We start from the raw sequence: 22641 nt of genomic DNA on the forward strand, positions 1-22641 counted from the left end.
TATGTGACTGAAATCTTTCTCTATTTCATCTAAGCCCATTTCTTTTTATCTGATACTCTACATACAGAACAGTTTGCCACTCAAAAACAATAATTAATTCACTCTTTTTATTCTATTTTTTGAAGAGGCAAAATCTTTATTTAGCCATTTAATACAACCAGATTTCTCCCTTTCAGTATTTAAAAAAATTCTTGGGCATACAATTAAATTCTTCATATTTTTAATGAAAATATAGACTCAAATTAAATCTAAAACTCTAATAACAGTTTCAGCTAGGGAACTAAAGACAGATACCTTTATAAAGATGAGTACCTTTATAAAGACAGAAGGATCTCTTATTCTTTTCAGAGACAGGGTCTCAGTCTGTCACCCAGGCCAGAGTGTAGCACCTCCTGGGATCAGGCTATCCTCCTGCCTCAGCCTCCCAAGTAGCTGCGACTACACACATGCATGACCAGGACCAACTATTTTAAAAAATTGTTTGTAGAGGGGATCTTGCTATGTTTTCCAGGCTGATCTTGAACTCCTGGCTTCAAGCAATCCTCCCACCTCAGCCTCCCAAAGTGTCGAGTTTACAGGCGTGAGCCACTCTGCCCAGCCCTGATTTCTTAATGCCTTAGTATCATTGTATTTTTAACACTTCCCAGATTCATGTGGATTTTATTATTACATTGCTGATATAGTTTAAGGATGATTTTTAGTTGCCTTTTGCTATTTAAAAAGAATTTCAGTACTTGCAACTAGTTATTGATATTAGTTTCTCTTGCTACCTTATTTTGAAGTTTTGAATATCTGTTTGTATTTTTCCTCATTCAACTTTATTCACTGAACAGGTTTTCCCCCCTGTTGCTCAAGTACATTTTATTCTAAAAATAACAACGTGATCAAGAACTTTGATAAATATATTTTACTTCGTTTATACAGTCATTTTCCCTCTGTGCAAAGATTTTATTTTATTTTCGTGGGCACATAATAATTGATACATATTTACAGGCTACACAAGATATTTTGTTATATGCAGAGACTGTGTAATGATCAAGTCAGGGTATTTGGGGGTGTCCATCACCTATAGCAGGAGTCCTCAATCTCTGGGTCATGTACTGGTACCTGTCCATGGCCTGTTAGGAACCAGGCCATACAGCAGGAGGTGAGTGGCCAGCGAGCATTAATGCCTGAGCTCCACCTTCTGTCAGATCAGTGGCAGCATTAGATTCTCATAGGAACGCGAACCCTATTGTGAACCGTGCATGCAAGATGTAGGTTGTGTGCTCCTTATGAGAATTTAATGCCTGATGATCAGAGATGGAACAGTTTCATCTTGAAACCACCCCTCAACCCAGTCCGTAGGAAAATTGTTTTCCACAAAACCGGTCTCTGGTGCCAAAAATGTTGGGGACCACTGACCCAGAGCATTTATCATTTCTATCTGTTGGGAACATTTGAAGACTTTTCTTCTAGATATGTGGAAAAATACAACACATTGTCATTAACAATAGGACCCCTAATCTGCTTTTGAACACTAGAACATATTCCTTTTATTTAAGTGTACATTTATGGCCATTAACTAACCTATCTTCATCCCCTACCCCTTCCCAGCCTCTGGTAACCACCATTCCATTCTCTATCTTCATGAGATACACTTTTTTTTTCCAGCTCCTACATATATATGAGTGAGAATGTGCAATATTTGTCTTTTTTGCCTGGATTATTTTACTTAATATAATGACCCCCAGTTCCATGTCGCTGCAAATGAAAGGATTTTACTTTTTATAGTCAAAAAGGATTCTGTTGTCTATAAATATGTATCACATTTTCTTCATTCATTCATCTATTTATGGACACAGGTTGATTTCATATCTTGTCTATTGTGAATAGTGCTGCAATAAACATGGGTATGCAAATATCTCTTCGATGTACTGATTGTCTTTCTTTTGGATATATAACTAGTAGTGGAATTTCTGGATCATACGATACATCTATTTTAATTTTTTGAGGAACCATCATGCTGTTTTTCATGATGGCTTTACTACACTGCATTCCCACCCGCAGTGTACTAAAGTTTCCCTTTGTCTGCATCCTCACCTGCATCTATTTTGCTTTTGTCTTGTTTTTGTCTTTTTGATACTAGCCATTCTAACTGATGTGAGATGATATCTCATTGTGGTTTTGATTTGCATTTCCCCGATGATTACTAGTGTTGAGCATTTTTATATGTTTGTTGGATATTTATATGTCTTCTTTTGAAAAATGTCTATTCAGTTCTGCCCATTTTGAAATCAGATTATTTGATTTTTTTTTTTTTTTTTTTTTTTTTTTTTGCTATTGAGTTATTTGAGTTCCTTATATATTCTTGGTATTAATCCATTGTCAGATGGATAGTTTGCAAATACTTTCTCTCATCCTGTAGGTTGTCTTTTCACTCTGCTGATTGTTTCCTTTGCTCTTCAGGTTTTTAGCTTGCTGTAATCCGATTTGTCTATTTTTGCTTTTGTTGCCTATGCTTTTGAGGTCTTACACAAAAATATATTTGCCCAGACTAATGTCCTAAAGTGTTACACCAATGTTTTCTTCTAATACTTTCAAAGTTTCAGGTCTTACATTTAAGTTTTTAATCAATTTAGAGTTCATTTTTGGTGTGTAGTGAGCGATAGGGATCTAGTTTTATTCCTCTGACTACGAATATCTAGTTTTCCCAGAACCATCTATGACAGAGGCTATCTTTCCCCAATGTATGCTCTTGGCATCTTTATAAAAAATAAGTTGGTTGTAAATGCATGAATTTACGCAGTTATTGATACAGTAATTGAATGAAATTGTCTTATGGTACAAAGTCTTGTCACCCACAAATTATTTCTTTACCCCAAATTATTATTAAACTATTGACAGATGTTCTCTAAGGGCCTGCCCCTAGTGTTCTCCTTTCTTAAGAATAATAGAGGCAATATCAAACTTCTTTATCTTGTCACTTAAATTTTTCCCACCTTGATTTTTTTTTTACATATTTCTTTCAGATAGAATTGGAAAACAAAAACTCTTCTTGATTTATTCATGAGGTATCCATTTCAAAGCAAGAAGTTTCTTTATAATACTCTAAATTGAAGGGGATATGCCGTGGAGTCTCAGCTTAGTGCACAATGCTGATGAGAGGACATTGCATCCTGTTCTTAAACTGATTAGCTACAGTGATTCCCAAGAATATTGACCAAAAGGGTCTCATCAGAAACAGAATGTGAAAGTAAACATGAGTTGACATTCTAAGAAGATAAAAAGGTAAAGATAGGTATGAGATTAATGGAGGAAAGTCACAATGTTTGTAATTGAGCTGGCCTACAAAAGATCGGTAATATGAGTGAGTGAGCATTGGGTCACTAAAATGCTAAAAACAAGTCTGCAGAATCATATGTAAGAGCTCATATCTATGTAGATGGATAGCTTGGACTTGATGGCCTATATAGTTGTATATATTTAGTTCATATCAAAGATGTCCTACCATGTAGAACATTATATTAAGTGGAGTCATTTTTGACATACATTCATGATACATGGTTCCATCTACTGTAATAGGATTCACCGTACATTCTGAATGCCCTAAATGCAGCATATTTATGGTTCTGACATTCATTAGGGAAGTTGTATTTGCTATTAGTCTCTGGACTAGTCTCAACCTCTTTTTTATCATCCACCTGTATATTTTACCTATTTGTGCCACTATGAAGCCTACTTTCACTGGGCATAAGCTAGTCTTTGCAATTTAAGCCTGCAACAACTTAATGAGTTTTAATACATGTAAAATTCTGCTTTAGTCTTTTCTGATGAAAATAGATGCTGGGATAGGACCTATAAGTGTCTAATGTATCTCAGATGATGAGATCCTGTGACTCTGATGCTCAGAAAATGGCCCTCCTTCCCATACTGCTTCTTCTTTGTTTCTTAATGACACAGCTTTGCAAATCCTACCTGTGGTCATGTTTGCTGTCACTTCTTCTCTTTTGGTTCCAGACATCGTTAGCTCTTTGAGGGTAGAGATAATGGCACTGTCTTCTTTGGATACCTCTCACTACTTTCAGTTGGTATTCAATGCAAGGTATTCAGTGAAGAAAGGTATTCAGTGAAAGGTCATGCAGTTAATGCAAAGAACTCTGATATTCTTAGTCTTGCCACGAGGCGGCGATATTTTGACATGACAGTGAGGTCTCTACTATAGGTGTATCCTAAGTTAAACATAGGCTCTGAGATGAGGATGTATGTTTGATTAATTTAAGAAAATGATCCAAGGGGAGGTAGTGGAAGCCAAGGAACAATGCAATCTCAGGTGAACACCCCTCAGAGCATAGCTTCAGCGCGATCCTCCTGGGGAACTCTGGAGAGTAAGTTATGTCTGAGTTATCCTTACACTAGGCAAGGGAGTGAACTTTCATACTTCTACACTGTTCAGTCATTGGTTAAAGGCCACACTGGGAGGGATGAGCATATCAACTCCCAGATGTCCCAGATGCTTTACAATATCTTCACCTTTGGGCAAAAGCCCCTTCAGCAGCTTGAGGACTAAAGAGCTGTACATTAGTACTGATGCTTGGAAGGGAAAGGGAAGTAAATGGTACAAAAAGGGATTTGAAAGGATCTTGCAGGAGCATGAACATTAACAGCCACAAGGTAGCTAATACAACGACTATTAGAAAGGGCTTTGTTACTACTGTGTATGTTGATGAAAGTACAACTTAAATAAAGCTTTAAGAAGTGTATAGAAGCCTAATTTGGAAGGTGAAACTAAAGCTAAAGTCATGGTGAGCAAATACTATTCACTTCCCATATCTTGTTCAATGATGGTTCAAATCCCACAGCCACCATACCCCTCTTCATGCCACTTGAATGAATAATATGAAGCAGAATGGTGAAGAGCAGAGACTGACAGTGGGAAGGGCGTTTGAAGCTCTCAACAGTGACCACTGGCAAATCAGCACAGATAAAGCCAATTATTTTTCCTTTTGTTTCATGTCATAAAAAGAAAGATTTGCCAGTAAGAAACTGAAATTTAGATTAGGAATGCTCAAAGCTAGGAGGACAAAACTTTATAGAAGTACTCAATGTTCAGCTACTAATTAGTCATTTCTGAAGATACTAGTTTCAAAGAAGCCTAGTATGTGTTTATAATGATCTCTGGACAAACTGTTACATGTTTATGTGAAGTGTGGCTGGGTATCATTGTAACAGTTGCCAGCTACTGCTTGTTTGTGAGGACTAAAGTTTTAAAGGATTATTCAAATGGAGCAGTGACCCAACTCAGAACCTCCAATTCAATATCTTGTGGCTCTAACAGGAACTATTAAATGTGTCAGAAAGACAAAGAGTCAATATAAAGCACATAAAACTTTACAGGATTTTTTTTTCTTGAGAAATACAGTCTTCTTCCTTTAAATAAAGGACTCTGGGAAGACTCTTGGCAGCTTAAACAACATATAAAAATACTCATTTTGCCAACCTCGTGAACTTGCATTGACTTGAATCACAATGACCCATAATCTTTTGTCATATGGAAATTTAATCTCTATTAATCTACAACTACAAACAATATAATTCCATTACATAAATGAAATTTACTGACAAATGTGAGGTGTTTACTCATTAAATAGACAGAAGAGTTTTATCAAGAAGGTCTAAACCAGATAAAATAAATTACTCTAAAGTAAAAGAGAATAATCTGTCATTATTGGATACTCTTTAAAACAAATTATTGTATTTTGTTTTATCGTATATCCTTTACAATATTTGTGTTTCCTTCCTTAATTTTATAAGAAATTCCTACATTCAGAGACCATTCTTAAAATTCATTTACTAAATACATCATCAATTTGACCTTAAAAAACGATTTTACGTGTCTGGAGAGTCTCATTTTAAAATTAAAACCAGCTGGGCACAGTAGTTCATGACTGTAATCCCAACACTTTGGGAGGACGAGGCAGGAGGATCACTGGATGTCAGAAATTTGAGGCCGGCCTGAGCAATATAGTAAGCCCCTCTCTCTACAAAAAATGAAATAAATTAGTTTGGCCTGGAGGTGCGTGCCTGTAGTCCCAGCTACTTGGGAGGCTGAGGTGGGAGGATTGTTCAAGCCCAGGGGTATAAGGCTGCAGTGAGCTATGATCACACTACTGCACTCCAGACTGGGTGACAGAGTGAGACCTTGTCTCAAAAAACACCACCACCAACAACAAAAAACCAAGAAACACGACTCCATTTTATTTTGATATTCTGTGACTACAAATAATTCTCTGAATTTCTACAACATGTTAATCATATAATAAAATTAATTTTTGTAGCTTAAAAATAGGCTCTGGGAATTTTGGGTTAGAAAATATGTAGTATCTGAGCAATCACATAGTTTAGATCACTTATAATAAGAAATCTGGGGTCCAGAAAGATTCAGAGAGTAAATGCTTAAAATGTTGACTATTTCTGAAAATTATTTTAATAGCAAATTGTTCATAGAATTGATATATTACTTCAGCTACGACAATATAATTTTAATCCAATCACATAAGGTAAATATAGAGCTCTTAAATAAAATGTATTACTACTGACTGATACATTTTATGTAATGAAATATACAATAAATGATTGACTTGACTGAAACAGATGTACTGTATATTTTTGTTGCTTTAGTTTGTTTTAATTAGTGAGATAACACTTTAGAGTGGACTTCCCAAAGAACATGAATTACATTTAGGGCAGTGCAGCTCTAATGACCTGGTTACTTTGTCACCCATTCGAGAGAAGAGACCAAATATCTCACAATCTAGAGATACAATATTACATCAGACCTATTACCTGTCTCTACTTCTACTTATTGTTTCTACTTTTGCCACCACTTTACCCTCTTTCTACACTTAACTTTATTGTGCAGTCTATAATGACTCAGGGTGTCTGCTTACTTAACATGTGGTGTGTTTGTGTGTATTTAATTTCTGCCTTTGCCTTTGCTATAAACTGCTGTGTCAAGCCCAAACTTACACAGAAGACTTGATTGCTTCTTTTATTCACTGCTGAGTAAAAGGCTTCTCCATTAGCCCAGCTCAAAGGCATGAGCCAACCTATAGATATCTACCTCTAAAACAGTACTCCATCTTTGTTCAGTAATCATTGGCCAGAGAACCTCTTGATTTTTCTCTAGCATTATCTTCAGTCCAACCTTCAGGAAAGTTATCCCTGAATGACTTCATCTCCCCAGAGTGTGCTTCTAACTGAACAAGAATGCAGATTTAACCTTCTGGATCCAGCTATCTAATCACCTAAAACTGACTAAATCAAGTTTCTTTTCATAGACAAAGAGTTTTCAAACATATCAAGATCTCAAATGTATCTCCACTTGCTTGGCAATGCCTGAAATTCCTGTATTACAGGACACAGCTTTTCAAATAACAATTGAAAGTATTAAAGTGCCAATTCTTGGCTGAGGTAATGCAAGCAGGTCAATTAGTCAGTCGTTCAACTATTCTAAAGGCTTGAGTTTTGATACTTTCCAGTTTCAGAGAAAAATCGGACACTGGCATTGGATGGGCAAACAAAAACATAGGGATAGGGACAGATAACCTGTAAAGTATAGAAAAAAATGTAGAAAGGGAAGGCCAAGCCTCAGTGAATACAATTTTCAGTACTTAAGATATTTTTAAAAATTATTATTCTTTACCTCTAACTTTGTGCAAAAGGAGAGAAGTGATTTACAGAGTGTTTTTATTGTTTTTTCTCATACACATTCATACTCATGCTTACTTTAACAATGCTATTATGATCCTGCATGACTGCCAACAGTGGTTGACATGCTTTATGAAGTCTTTTTTTTCTAACTCAACTGCATTGTAGAACGGTTTTATTACCTTGGGACTTGCAGGGCAGGAGCAAACTTTCACAATCCTGCCATAGAGATATGACAACTCTTAGGCTCTGTGCCACTGTTTAGTCCATAGGGACCCTAACAAACTCACATTCTTATAGGTCATTCTGATGAACCTCTAAAGTGATGAATTTTTGCTATAGGATCTAGGAAGAAAGAAAGAAATGGCACCCTAAATGTTTGACTGTGGTGCCAGGGATGGATAGAGAGATAGTTTTTTTACTACCCCAGAAATTTTTTCTGGAGTCTTGTTGATCTGATACAAAATAAAGGATATATTTACACATCTTGATTTCCACTTAACATTCTTGGGGTACCCCTTGAGGTATTTGAGAAATGTGCCATTTAATGTTGTTCTAGCTAGATCTATTTGCTGGATAAAGCAAAAGCCTGTTCATTTTAGTGGGGCTCAGAGCAAAGAATGCCTCTCTAACTGGTTTAAGGTACAGGACAAATATCTTTGCCAACTGATCCTTATAAAACAGCATATGCTGTGTTGCTTGAAGTGTCAGAGGCAGGTGGCAATGTGCAATCAAGCCTACTGTAAACCGTGAAAGAAGAATAGCAGATGAGGACCCAAGACTTCTGTAGCAAAGTCAGGCCTGCTTTACCAAGTTTATTTTCTTCTTGAGAAGGAGCTCTGGATCAGCTCACAGAGGCTGAATCTTAGGCCCGGGGAACAATGTCCCGGGATATCTGACCCCAGCTGCTTGTCATGAACTGGATACAATCTATTTCTCCTAGCTGTAAAATGTGCTATACTCAGAAGCTCTTAAATATCAAGTGAAAACAGCACTGAGCCCAAGCAGGTTCTAAAGGCATTAGTAATTTGCATAGGCAGATAGCTCATACATCCAGAGTGCCTTACTCCTGCCAAATTACTTCCCCTTCTTCAAACCACATCTGTGGCTTGATGGGTAATTTCCTATGACAAATTAAATAGGGGGGGAAAAAAAAGCTCAAACTGGAATTACAGAGAGCTTTGCCTTACAGCAAAAATGAACTACTATAGCATTACAGTCCCAAGGAGGACTCTTCAAGATAAATGAGAAATAGAATCCTTCCACCAAGAGGGATTCAAGTAGCAAGGAACACTACTGATCTTTGGCTCCTAGAAATATTCACTCCCTTTAACTTATCTGACACTTTTCTCCTTTCTCTTTTTGTCTTCCTCTCACATTTCTAGCCATCCCATCCCTGTCCTTTCTGAAGACCAGTCCTCCTCCCCATAGCCATTATTGAGTTCATCAGCTTTAGTTCTAAATTCTCTTTTCCTTCCATCATACATTTCCATCCACATACATTCAAACTAGACAATTTTACATGACTTCACTTGTCATAAACACAATGATGACACTTTCATTTATATCTTTAGCCTAGGACTCTGAGCTCCAGATCTACATACATTTTCCATTATGGAAAAATACATATAACATAAAATTTACCATTTTCACCACTTTGAAGCATATAGTTCAGTGGCATTAAGCACATTTACATTGTTGTGCAACCATCAGCAACATCCATCTCCAGCACTTTAAAAAATCTTCCCAAACTGAAACTCCATACCCATGAAATAACGCCCTTCCAGCCCCTGACAACCACCATCCTACTTTCTGCCTCTACAAATTTGCCTGTTCTAGGTTCTTCAGATAAGTGGAATCATACAACATTTGCTCTTTAGTGTCTAGCTTATTTCACAAAGCACAATGTTTTTAAGGTTCTTCCATGTTGTTTCCATGTTGTAGCAAGAATCAGAATCTTATTCCTTTTTAAGGATGGATAATATTCAATTCTATATATACCACATTTTGTTTATCCATTTATCTGTTGATAGACATTTTTGTTGTTTCCACCTTTTTGGCTACTGCGAATAATGCTGCTGTGAGCATTAGTATACAATTATATGTTTGAGTCCCTGCTTTCAATTCCTTTGGTTATATATTCAGAAGTGAAATTTCTGGATCATATGGTAATTCTATGTTTAATTTTTTCAGGAACTTCCATATCATATACTTTTGATATATTTACATGCCCCTTATATTTGAAAGTGACATAGACACTTCAAAATAAAATAAAATAAAATAAAATAAAATATTTTGTCTTTCCTCTAAAACATAGTCTTTCATTAGTGTTCTTTTGGAGAATGGCACTGCCAAGCAGGCAGATAAGCAAACCAGAAAATAAGAAGTCACCTTTGATATAACCCTCTTTCTCACCTTTCATATCATCATCTTGCCAGTTTTAGCTCTGAAATATTTTTGAATTTATTTATTTCTATCTCTATCATCATTTGTCTAGAAATAAATCTCATTATGGTTCATCTGATTATTTTAACAACCTCCTAACAGATTTATCTACATTCACTCTTACCTCCTTATTAGCACCGCTCCACAGTATGGTCAGAAAGTTCACATGTGATATGATTTTCTTCAGTTAAGAAAACACATCTGCAACAGCAGCAACAGTTAGAGTCAGTGTCTCATTAAGGTTATGGTAATCTACTGTTCTTCAAGTCCAGTAAATATTCTGTTACCCACCTGCTGAAAATGTTCAATAGTTTAATAATGTTAGGATAAAGAGCACGATTCTTAATCTGGCCTGCAAGGTCCTGCATGATATGGCCTCCACTTTTTCCGCTTTTCCTACTTTTCCTAAGCTTTATTTCTCACAAACCCCTGCCTCATTTTCTGATCTCCCATCATACTAAGCTTCCTTGGGTTTTCAATTAATTATTTCCTACTTCAAACAGGACCACAGTGAACAATATTCTCTCCAACTGGGAAACTATCCTCCATTCCTCATCACCACATGGAAGCTATCCTTTACTTATAAGATCAGGTGAAATTCCTCTCACAGGCTCTCAAAACATTTCTCTTTTTCTTAGCTTAACATAGAGACATTTCTACATTTTATTTGTTTGGGGTTTTGATTAAAATATATTTTTCCTATTAGAAAATAATCATCAGGAGTGCATCAACCATGTGTACTTTTTCAAACCTTTATATATCTAACAGGTAGAATAGTTCCTGGTGCAGCGTGAACATTCAGTGTTTGTGGGATGAAGGAATGAATCTGTTTATGTCTCTGTGTTCCTCACCAGAATTCAACTGCCTTTATCAGAGAAGAGCCAGCCATTGACTTATTCACCTTGGCATCTCCAGCATCTGGCATATTTAGGGCTGAACAGAACACCACAATTTCAATTTCAACAGGATCTTTCGAATTAGCCATGAGCATACCCTTGTCAACAGTTAGGTTTCTGCTCCTCTCATAACAAGGAAAATCCTACAAACTACATCCCTTTTCCTTTGTAGAGTAGTTGGCTCTCTCTTCTTTTTCCTGGAGGAAGAAGACAGCATTTGTTTAAGCAAAAAATTAAGATAAGCAAAGAAAAGTTTGGAGAGAGCTGGTAAAGAGAGCCAGTCTAGGCAAACTTGTCCCGGGGGGATGCAAACTACTTCTAGTTGTCTCAATTTGTTGAAATAGAGAAAAATGCATGCACAAAATCGATACATGAATACTGAATGCCAAGAGCTACAATAATTTTCTCCAGTTAAGAAAACACATCTGCAACAGCAGCAACAGTTAGAGTCATTGCCTCATTAATGTTATGGTAATCTATTGCTTTTCTTCAAGTCCCATAAACATTCTGTGCTGACCAAACTGTGCTGACAATGACCACTCCTACTTATTTGGACTCTTTCTAGGTGGTTCTAATCTCTGCTCTTCCTCCAGGGATGTCTTATTCACTATTTTGGCAGAAAACATGAGGTTAAAAGGCTTTTATTTGAAATTTCGTAAGGTAACATAGTTCCATTGTTAAGATTCTAATATTGTGTAAGTAGACATGCATTTATTCATACATACATATATACATACACAAATACTTACATGTACTTCCATATCAGACCATGTAAATTCATGTTTAAACTTCCTTTGAAATTTCAGCACTTTAAATTGCTATTCAAGACTATAGTGACATATGTGTCTTCAAAAATTAGTATTAATCAATGCCTTTTACGATTGTACCTGACATATTTGGATTTCCCTGCCTCAGCACCTAGTGACTCAGGTGAATAAGTATAAGTTACTATGAGAAGCCTAAAAAGAGATACAGAGTACTCAATTGTGGTGTTACAGGGGAGACTTTAGTGGAATTGAGAACTGATTGCTCTGGGCTTGGGAACTAACTCAAGATTAGAAATGGGGTGATAAACTGTAACTCTCTTTCATGTTGGCTTAAGGCAGGACTAAAGTTTTGTTTTCTTTTGCTCTACATTTAATTATGCAAATTAAACCAGAACTTAAGGTACTTTATGATTAATTAAGCATCGCCAGAGATCTTTGCAAGTCACAGCCTCCCGTGGCAGCGGATTACTCTGCTTTCTGTGCTACCTGCTGTGATAACTATGTCCACTTTGTTTCTAGTGGTTTACTGTGCTCTACAACCTTATGATCCCATGAAGCTCAGAAGACAGTCAAATTGCATTTCATCCTACCAGCATCTCTGGCCTAAAGCCAATAAAGCACTCTTTAAATCTTTATGTGTTGTCATCACCTATGTCTTTCTCAAGGCCTTGGTGAAGCAAGACTCTTTAGGTTTGAGAGTGGCTATGTGAGTCACACAGCATTCTTATTCTTAAAGAATTTAACTACCTTCTATACTATGTCAATATGATTCAAAGCGCTTAACATAATGACATCCAAGTTTGCACTAGTCAACTAGAAAACCATTAAAGTTTCAGCCAGCTAACCAACTAGCACATTGGATACATACCTTCTACTAAATTAATACATGTAAAATAATCAGTCTGGTTTAGAAATACATTACACTTTCCCTTGTCTGACATTTTCACAATCTGTTTTCATGATTATTTGCCAAAATTTTTACAATGTTTTTTAGTAAACTCCTTCAAATAGTTTTGCTTGAATGCTTCTTTTAACTATTTTTGCTCTATACTTCAGTATCTCTCCCCACCAGGTCACGTTGAATTTGGATGTTGATTCCCAGTCAAGCAACCATTGTGACAAAAAGGGACATGTTATCTTCTTCAACTAAGAGATGGGAGACAGTTTATGGAGGCAAAGGTGATATAATGGAATTTTAGAGAGTGTTTTGGATATTCCAATTCTTCTGTGTCTTCTAAACCTATTACATTTACTAAAATATTACTCTTTTTCAGGTCTGGATTCCAAATTTCACATTTTTAGAGTTTGACTTTAAATGATAAAAAAATTACTTGGAACAAGGAAAAATCACATGGAATATTCATAAAAGCAATTCCATTTTTGTTCTCTTCAGTACCTATAAGTGAGTGTAGTTCACTTTCCACTGGATGTTAAAAAGGGCAGGTCCCTTGATTTCTCAGCTTACTCTTAAAAAGCAGAAAGTCCTACGTTCACACTAAGTCACAAATAAAGCCTCAATTCTGAATTGAGACTACCCGATCCAAAATACTGTTCAATCCTTTCATCTCAATTTGTAGATAAATCTTCTTTGACCTTTCTACAACCGCGGCCTGCTGCAAGTGGAAACCTGTAATTTGAAAAAGGGAATATGGGTGGCATCATTTTCTTTCCCTGCCTAACATTTCTACTCCACCTTCGGATTCCTGAATTCCTGCCAATGTCAAAGCATTGGGAGAGACGAACAGTAAGGGAAACAGGAAAGTTCTCTCCTGACTGACATTATTGTACAATGGCTTCATGCTGTCTGAACATGAACATGAGAAAGTCAGTGTGCACATCTTTATAGGTTTTTCAGAGGTACTAACTACTGCTGGACTCTCTATCTCTCATTGGCAGAGGTGATGCATTCTATTTCTCCAGCTTCTATCAACCTTTAGGCCCTAGTTTTCTACTATTTTGCTTTTTCTAATTTTGTCTAGGCAGAAAAATCCCACAAAATTAATATTATTGACCAATATGAATTTTATTTTTACTAGAAATAGGCAGAGGGGGCACAATGAGTAAAATAAATACCGCCGATCAGTATTTATTTTTGAAATGTAACAAGTTACACTCATATACACTTTCACACTTTCTTTAATCTCTTAATAATGACAGGTCTGTATTCCAGTTTTACAGAAAATTAAACTGTTAAACTGAGGCATAAGAAAGTTAGCTTGCCAAATGTCACTCAACATAAGAAGTGGGAAAGTATGTCGGACATAAATATCCATGCTTTTAACTACTATGCTATTCTAATTCACTAAACCAATAATTAATTTGATTCTAATAATCATCCATATTTGTAAAAGTTTGGAAATTTGTGGGCTATGGTGGGTGATTAAAGGGTGATTAACCCCATGAATACATACATGTACTATATTCCCATAAAATAAAAAGTAAAGAAATGAAAGTGACTAAACGCCCCAGGGGCAAGCTGCCTGGTCAGGTATTTCAAATCTTCTACTTTCTAGCTGTGCAAACTTGGGCAATATACTTAAACTCTGTGCCTTAGCTACCTTATCCATAAACCATTGATACACATATTGTATTTTATGAAGGGTTGTTATGAAAAACAAATGAATTAATACATGTGAAGTACTCAGAAAAGTGCTTGACATATACATGTAGTATATGTGGTTGTGTGTATGTATGTGTATATACACATATATATTTATATGTATATATGTATGTATATTATTTATATATAATACATACATATATACATACATACGCACAACCACATATATACACATATATATGTATATTATATATGCATATATGTGCATGTGTACATATATGTGCACATATACATATATATGTGTATATAAGTTAGCTCAGAAAGTTTTCTACATATAGAAAGATTCAGTAAAGGTTACAAATTATTATTATCCTTACTAATATTATACCTAACCCCAAATCATTTTATTTTTTTGAGATGGAGTCTCATTCTGTCACCCAGGTTGGAGTGCAGTGGCACTATCTTGGCTCACTGTAACCTCCACCTCCCGAGTTCAAGCGATTCTCGTGCCTCAGCCTCCTGAGTAGCTGGGACTACAGGCACCCACCACCACGCCGGCTAATTTTTGTATTTTTAGTAGAGATGGGGTTTCGCCATGTTGGCCAGGCTGGTCTTGAACTCCTGACCTCAAGTGATCTGCCCGCCTCAGCCTCCCAAAGTGCTGGGATTATAGGCATTAGCCACTGTGCCTGACCCTCAAATTTTATCTAAAATTCAGGTTGGTATTTGGATTCGTTAGAAGTTTTCAGAAAATAAAGTATAATAATATAAATTTAACATAAATATTTAAAAATACTTCTTAGCCAGCTTGCTTTAGGAGTAGTGTGTGCATATTACTGTGTGTGAGTGTGTATTTGTGTGTGTGTATGTGTGTGGCGGGAGTGGGATGATAAAGTTACCCAAAACTTCTTCAGGGCTTGTGGGGACTCTGATAGGCCTCAACTGTGCATTTAAGTGAAGATGTCCTAAGGAGAAATTTCATCTTTCTTCAATCTAAAATAGTATAGCAGCAGTTGCTAGCTTCGTAACTAATTCAAATAATATGCAGACATTTTTTTCTTATCACTCCAACTGGAAATTCAAATTTGACACGTGAAAAGGCAATGTGAGAGATTTTGAGCAAATAACTGTGAATTACACTTTATCTGAAATTGAGGGATTTTATTTATCAAATATAAAGGTTTGCCCTGTAGTTGTCTTGGCCACAAGCCTTCAGACTGCATTAGTCAGAAATAACTTTTTGCCAACCTCGTTTATTCCTGCTATAGGTGAAGGCCATTTTCTCAAAGTGATTAACTGGCAGTAGAACTCAATCCATTTATCCTTCTTAGGCTTTCCTATTGTAATGCATTGCAATACTCACCTCTCTCTGTGAAGCTACAAAGAGGCAATGGCTGTGAAACCTTGAAGGTGGAGTTTCTTAAAATGAAAGTCTAAGACCTAATGAAATTGTTCCAACATTATGTTGGGAAGGTGTAGGAAAACGTAGTGTTCTTCATCTTCTTGAGTGGTATGCTTGGCAAATGTATTTTAACTGATGGCAAGCCAGGGAAAATGATGCGAATGTCACTGAATAATTAATTAGTATAGCCAAAGGAATGTTTAAAAACGATTACCCAAACAGCACAGGCCCTGTGCTTGGCATTACCTCAGTCCCTTGACCACCTTTAGATCTGTACAAACTGGAGCGCTCATTGAACATTTCCATCCTAATAATATTGACAGATCATTTTACAGTAAATATCTTTGCTTAGAAGCAAGCACTGTTTGATACAGAATCTTTATATATGTGAAAGTTGCTTTGATATATTTCAGCATGCTTCTCTCTAGTTTGTCAGTTTCTAACATTGTATACAGAATTTTGTTTTCTCTTAGGATGGTATTTTCATTCTGAAGATTTTCGTCCTATATTAAGATAGGCTGTTTATGAACTTAGTTAAAACCACTTTTAGTATAGCCTGTAAATTTCAATACTTCATACTGGGTTCACTGTTTTAAAAATTGACATGCTTTGAGATTTCAGTGAACTCATGACTTATTTTGAAAATGATGCTCCCTAAATATATTAATACCACTGAGCAATTCTGTATTTCAGTTAGAATTATTTTAGTTGAAAGTGACAGAAGGCCGGGCGCGGTGGCTCAAGCCTGTAATCCCAGCACTTTGGGAGGCCGAGACGGGCGGATCACAAGGTCAGGAGATCGAGACCATCCTGGCTAACAGGGTGAAACCCCTTCTCTACTAAAAAATACAAAAACCTAGCCGGGCGAGGTGGCGGGCGCCTGTAGTCCCAGCTACTCGGGAGGCTGAGGCAGGAGAATGGCGTGAACCCGGGAGGCGGAGCTTGCAGTGAGCTGAGATCCGGCCACTGCACTCCAGTCTGGGTGACAAAGCGAGACTCTGTCTCAACAAAAAAAAAAAAAAAAAAAAAAAAAAAGACAGTGACAGAAAACACAGACAAAATTATATTTAGCAAATGGGAATGCACAGTCCAAGAAGCTCTGAAGACCAGGTATGGCTTTTTAAGATCTCAAAAGTATCTCTGGGTCTTGGATTTCTTCTGTCTCTTGGTTCTCCTTCCTCTGGATTGACATCATTGAAAGTAGGTTTTTATCTGACTGAGGATGGAAAACTATTATCAAAAGAAAGTGGAATCGATGCTGGACAGATAAAAATGTTCACTATAATATTTAGAAATTGATTCTTCTTGTGTATTCAAGATCGCTTCCCCTTTAAGGATGAGAATTTGGAATATGGCAGAGAAGAGAGTCCTAAGCTTTAAAGCACATTAGAAATTGCTCATAAAGCATTCTTACTAATGTCACAGGAAGTATTACTTAATAGTACTTATGCATTTAGTAAATTAAGTGAGAAATATATAGCAGTATTTGAGGCAGAATAAAGATGAATTTGGTGAAAAAATAAAAGTTATCAGAAAAACCAGAAAGTTTATTTTTTAACAGTTACCAGAATGTATGTAGCAAGGTACTCAGTAGCAACCAATTACTGGTAGAATTTACCCTGTTATTGTGGTAGGCACAAATTAGTATGACCACCTAGATTATAGATTGTTAAGCGGCCATGTCTGTGATTATGGTAACATAGCAAAATCCTCTGTGTTCTGGACAAAGAACATAACCCATATTGGGTAATCTCAGAACCTCATACCACCCCCTCCTCAGTGTGTTTGACCTAAAGAATGGACACAGGACCTGTTTTAGTCCATTTGTGTTGCTATAAAGGAATGCCTAATGTTGAGTAATTAATAAAGAAAAGAGATTTACTTGGCTCACAGTTCTGCAGACTATACAAGAAGCATGGCACCAGCATCTGTTTTTGATGAAGGCCTAAGACTGCTTCCACTTATGGCAGAAAGGGAAGGGAAGTGATGTCAGAGTGATGAGAGAGGAAGGAGAAGAGAGAGGGGAGGAGGTCAGGCTCTTTTCAATAACCAGTTCTTGCGGGAATTGAGTGAGAACTCACTCACTCCTAGGAGGACAACACAAACCCATTCATGAGGGATCCCTTCTCACAACCTAAACACCTCCCACCTGGTCCCCCACTCCAATGCTGGAGGATCAGATTTCAACATAAGACTTGCTGGGGCCAAACAATGTCTAAACCATAGCAAGACCCAAGCTGGGTTATGTAGATTATTTCCTTGATATTCTTTAAATGGTGTTGAAGGAGCTAAACCAATCCTATCAGCACCCGTCACAACACTAAAAGGATGTAAGCTCAAAAGAGCCTGCAGCAACAACCCACTTCATGGGAAGATATTGTTTTGAGAGCATAATTTGGCACTTGAAGACAGGCAGAGATGGGAGATAGAGGGGAATGCCCTACAGCATTTTGCTTACTAATTTTGGTGCTCTTTCAGGCCGACTCCAACTCACCCTCCCCAGATAGTCCAGCCAATAAGCAGGACTTTAGCATAATTGAGTTCAGCTGTATGTTTGTTACTTGAAATAGGGGACCTGACTGAACCAATCTCTTAGAAATAAATGAAAACATCAGGGAATATTTTAAGAAGAACTAAACAAACAAACAAAAATAAAACCAAACAAAACTCAGGAAGTATGGTAGTCACAAACTAAAAAAAATAACACTATAAAACAAAGATTATGTAATTGAGATTAGAGAAATTTGTTTCTTGCTTTCTTTTTAGAAATACTGGGTAGGTTATTTAGACTAACCAAAACTGGGTAAGTAAATAATCATTCTCTGAGGAAAAAATATAATGGTAGCGCTCTGTGAATGAAGCTTGTCTTAGAAAGAGATTCTAACAGTCAGTGATAGTTTTGGGGATTGGAAAGGCCAAGACCAGGGATACTTTTCAACAGAAAGCTCCATAATATTTAAAAGTAATAAATATTTTGTATTATTAATTTGGTAAGCATGCATCATTTTCCCTTTATTGTTTGACAATACCCACTTTTTGTGATGGAGTGAAGCAACATGAATATTATTTTAAAAGATAGGCATTTCTCGTATTATCTTGTTTTGTAAAATTAGGAGATATAGACTATTCTATGTTATGCTCACATCCTATTGGGCCCTCTTTACTATCTGTGTGCACATGTCTTTCCAGTGAGCTCTTCACTCCTATCAGCCAGTACCTCTGTCTGTCTGAAAAATCCCCTCTGGCTGTAGAATTTATTTATTTATTTATTTATTTTTGAGACGGAGTCTCACTCTGTGTCACCAGGCTGGAGTGCAGTGGCATGATCCCGGCTCACTGCAACCTCCACCTCCCGGGTTCAAGCGATTCTCCTGCTGGGATTTCAGGCACCCACCACCATGCCTGGCTAATTTTTGTATTTTTAGTAGAGATGGGGTTTCACCATGTTGGCCAGGCTGGTCTCAAACTCCTGACCTCAGGTGATCCGCCCGCCTCGGCCTCCCAAAGTGCTGGGATTACAGGTGTGAGCTACAGCGCCTGGCCAGAATTGCTTTTTCTGAGTAGAGGAAACAAGAAGTGCCCAGTAATTTATGATCTCCCAGGCGTAGTTCTTAACTAACTGACGGCTGGTCAGCTGTTTGCAGGGGTGTAAATATTCCAGCCCCTTTGCCCTTTGGTTGAGACAACTCTAGGTGTGGGCCACAGTGTGTCCAGAAAACGGTAACTTTAAGACTAACTCAATGTTACCCTCTGTAGGACTTTGCTTGACATGTTTCTTTCTGGCATTTTGTTTTCCTCTTTCCTATTTCTTTCCCATTCACCTACCGTTTTTTCTCATTGTTCGTTTGCTTGTTTGATTTCCCTTACAAAGACTACCTGATAAGCCACTTTCATACTAATCCTCATCTTCAGGTCTGTTTTTGAAAAACCACACTGAGTACAGGATGCATCTTATATGCTGACAAACGTGTTAGCTGGCAGGATGCATGTAGAATTCAGTCTTATTTCATTTTTTTCTCATTTCTATAGGCTATTTGTCCCTGGTAGAGATACTTTTTCCCCATGCCCAGCAATCTTGTGATTTGCATATTGGTAAAAATGCAGTGATGGGTTACGTGGAAAGGGGCCTTTCCTTGCTTGGGAAGAAGCCTTACTGACTGGTACTACATCTTTATCTTGAAAGCCTTCAGAACCAGGGCCATCACATTAAGAAGGAGCACTCTAGACTGATAACGTATGACTTGCAAATCTATTCTTTATTATTGAGAGGACATCATGGTTTCTATCAATTCAGTTTGTAAACCTGAGATCTAATTCATGCTATAGAAGTCTGTATCTTTTCTATGTAAAATAACAAAATAGCAATATTTGGAATGAAATGTGATAAATTAATCAATACAGTAATGATTATTCAAGAAAAGAATTACTAGGAATTATCTTTCATAATATAAAATGCTCACAGAAGAGTAAAGATGATTTGCTTTCTATTTTTAAGTATCATGAGAAACAGATATTCTCTTTTTCAATCTTCCTTATTATTTAGTATTTTTAAGCAAAGCCATAACTCCAAATAACTGCTTACTAACAACATATTTGAGTCAGCCAGAATTTGATTTGCTCAAGCTGACCTTGACTTTTGTGGCTTCTAGTTTGTCTTTGTTCTCTCACAGTTAAACATAAGCTATCTAGTACTGTGTCCTTCTCTGCCTGAATCTCCTTGATATTATAAAAGAGACTTCTAAAACCACTGTTTGACTTATTTTTCCCAAAATAAATCTTACTTTTAGCTTTATTTTTGCTTAGTACATTATTTATTTGCAGGTTATTAAAAAGATGGTTTGCATATTTACTCATTGAACTTCCTGTGCAACCTAACCTAGTTGTAGCTTAACAAGAAAAGATGTGTTTCTACTTATTCTTAATAATCAAAGGATTAAAAACAAAATAAAGAATAAACCAATCACTTACAGAATGAAAATCAGTAGGTCAATTTCTGTATCTGTCAGGTGAAATTTGCAACATTTTTTATGGGTTACCTTGTATCATTCCTTTCACACTGCCCTCCCCACCCCTTCCTTTACTCTCCCTCCCCACACACATATCATGAACTTTTTAATTGTAAAGGCTCACTATTCCAAGTGTGGTTCTTGAACCAGCAGTATCTGAAAGTATCATTAGGAAGCTGGTTCAAAGTTCAAAATCTTTGGTTCTTACCTAGACATACTAAATCAGAATCTTCATTTCAACAAGTTTCTTCCATTGATTGATAGGTACATTAAAGTTTGAAAAGCACTGGTCTAAAGGACAGGGTCTAGTCTTCACTGTGGAAACCAGTGAGCCCCTTTAATCTCTTGTGTGGATAATATGTTACAATGAAAGGAAATAGCACTGGACTTGTATTAATTTTAAAATGGCATTAAAGCATAAATATGCCATAGAGATAAAAGATGGTACATGATGAAAACAATTCTGTTACAAATTGTCCAGGGTTTTTGCCTTACATCACAGAAGCATAGAAAACAAAATTATCTTTTAAACCAGATTTCAAAAAAATTATAATCTTTCAATTGCTTATATAGCACATTCTACAAAATAATATTGAAAAACAAATATGCTGTGTTAAAGGCAGGTTTTTCTGAGTTAGAAAGATCTAAGTTATTCAGCCTATCTTGACACTTTTACACCATAGAATATTTTCCATCCAGGCTAAAATGTGGTATCTGTTACTTGGATAGATCTGACCTAAAATCATGTAAGCTGTTTACTTGTAAGGTTAAGTAGCTATTTCTTATACTATAATATAAAGTAGTAAGTGTATCTTATAGTAACCACATGTATTCAAATATAATATTGGCCTTTCCAGAAGAAACATTTGTGAAATAAACTTCCCAATTTTCTCTGAGGTTCCTTATTAAATAAGAACTGTATTTGCTTTATTGTCTAAAATGTTAGAGACTTTGCAGAGGTTGCATACAATTTAAGAAAAGACTGGTTTCTTATTTTTACTGCAAACTTGAATAAGTAAGTAATATTGTAAACATACACAATTTTAATATTTGTTTTAAGAGGAAATTAAAGTCAGAACACAATAAAATATAATTATTGATGAAAGAAGCTATCACTAGTTTTTATTACTATTTAATTATTTGGAAAACATGACGCATGAGCTTTTATTTCTTAATAGTACATATACAGGTATATGTCAGATATATTGCAGGTTAGGTTCCAGATGACTACAATAAAGCGAATATCAAAATAAAGCAAGTCACATAGACTTTTTGGCTTTCCAGTGCATATAAAAGTTATGTTTACACTACACTATAGGCTATTAAGTGTGCAGTAGCATTATGTCTAAAAAATGTACATACCTTAATTAAAAATAATGTATTGCTAAATCAATGCTAATGATCATCTGAGCCCTCAGCGAGTCATGAACTTTTTGCTGGTGGAGGGTCTTGCCCTGATACCAATGACTACTGACTAATTAGGGTGGTGGTTCCTGAAGGCTGGGGTGGCTATGGTAATTTCTTAAAATAAGACAACAAAGAAGTACAAAAGATTTCTCTGTAGCATGTGATGCTATTTGATAGCATTTTATCCACTGTAGAACCTCTTTCAAAACTGGAGCCAATACTCTCAAGCCCTGGCATTACTTTAACAGCTAAATTTATGTAATATTCTAAAGTCTTTGCTATCATTTCAACAATGTTTAGCCATCTTCCAGGAAGAGATTCCATCTCAAGAAATCACTTTCTTTGCTCATCCATAATAAGTAATTCTTCATCCATTAAAGTTTTATGATGAAATTACAGCAATTCAGTCACATCTTCAGGCTCCACTTCTAATTCATGTTCTTTCTATTTCCACCACATCTGTAGTGAC

At 36.4% G+C, this 22641-nt stretch overlaps 1 protein-coding gene across 3 annotated transcripts in view; it reads right to left on the minus strand.

Annotated features, from left to right (window-relative positions):
• The window catches only part of DCAF8L2 (DDB1 and CUL4 associated factor 8 like 2), a 165937-nt gene that overhangs the window by 65859 nt on the left and 77437 nt on the right, over positions 1-22641 (minus strand). For 2 of the 3 annotated variants that reach the window (XM_007991333.3, XM_037986622.2), the window contains exon 3: positions 10259-10335. The gene's annotated coding sequence lies outside the window, so the exon portion shown is untranslated. Of the gene's footprint in view, positions 1-10258; positions 10336-11127; positions 11228-22641 lie in introns of all 3 variants that reach the window. The other variant, XM_037986621.2, reaches the window with a different exon arrangement.

The sequence above is a fragment of the Chlorocebus sabaeus genome, chromosome X, assembly GCF_047675955.1.
Source record: "Chlorocebus sabaeus isolate Y175 chromosome X, mChlSab1.0.hap1, whole genome shotgun sequence".
NCBI classification, from domain to species: domain Eukaryota; kingdom Metazoa; phylum Chordata; class Mammalia; order Primates; family Cercopithecidae; genus Chlorocebus; species Chlorocebus sabaeus.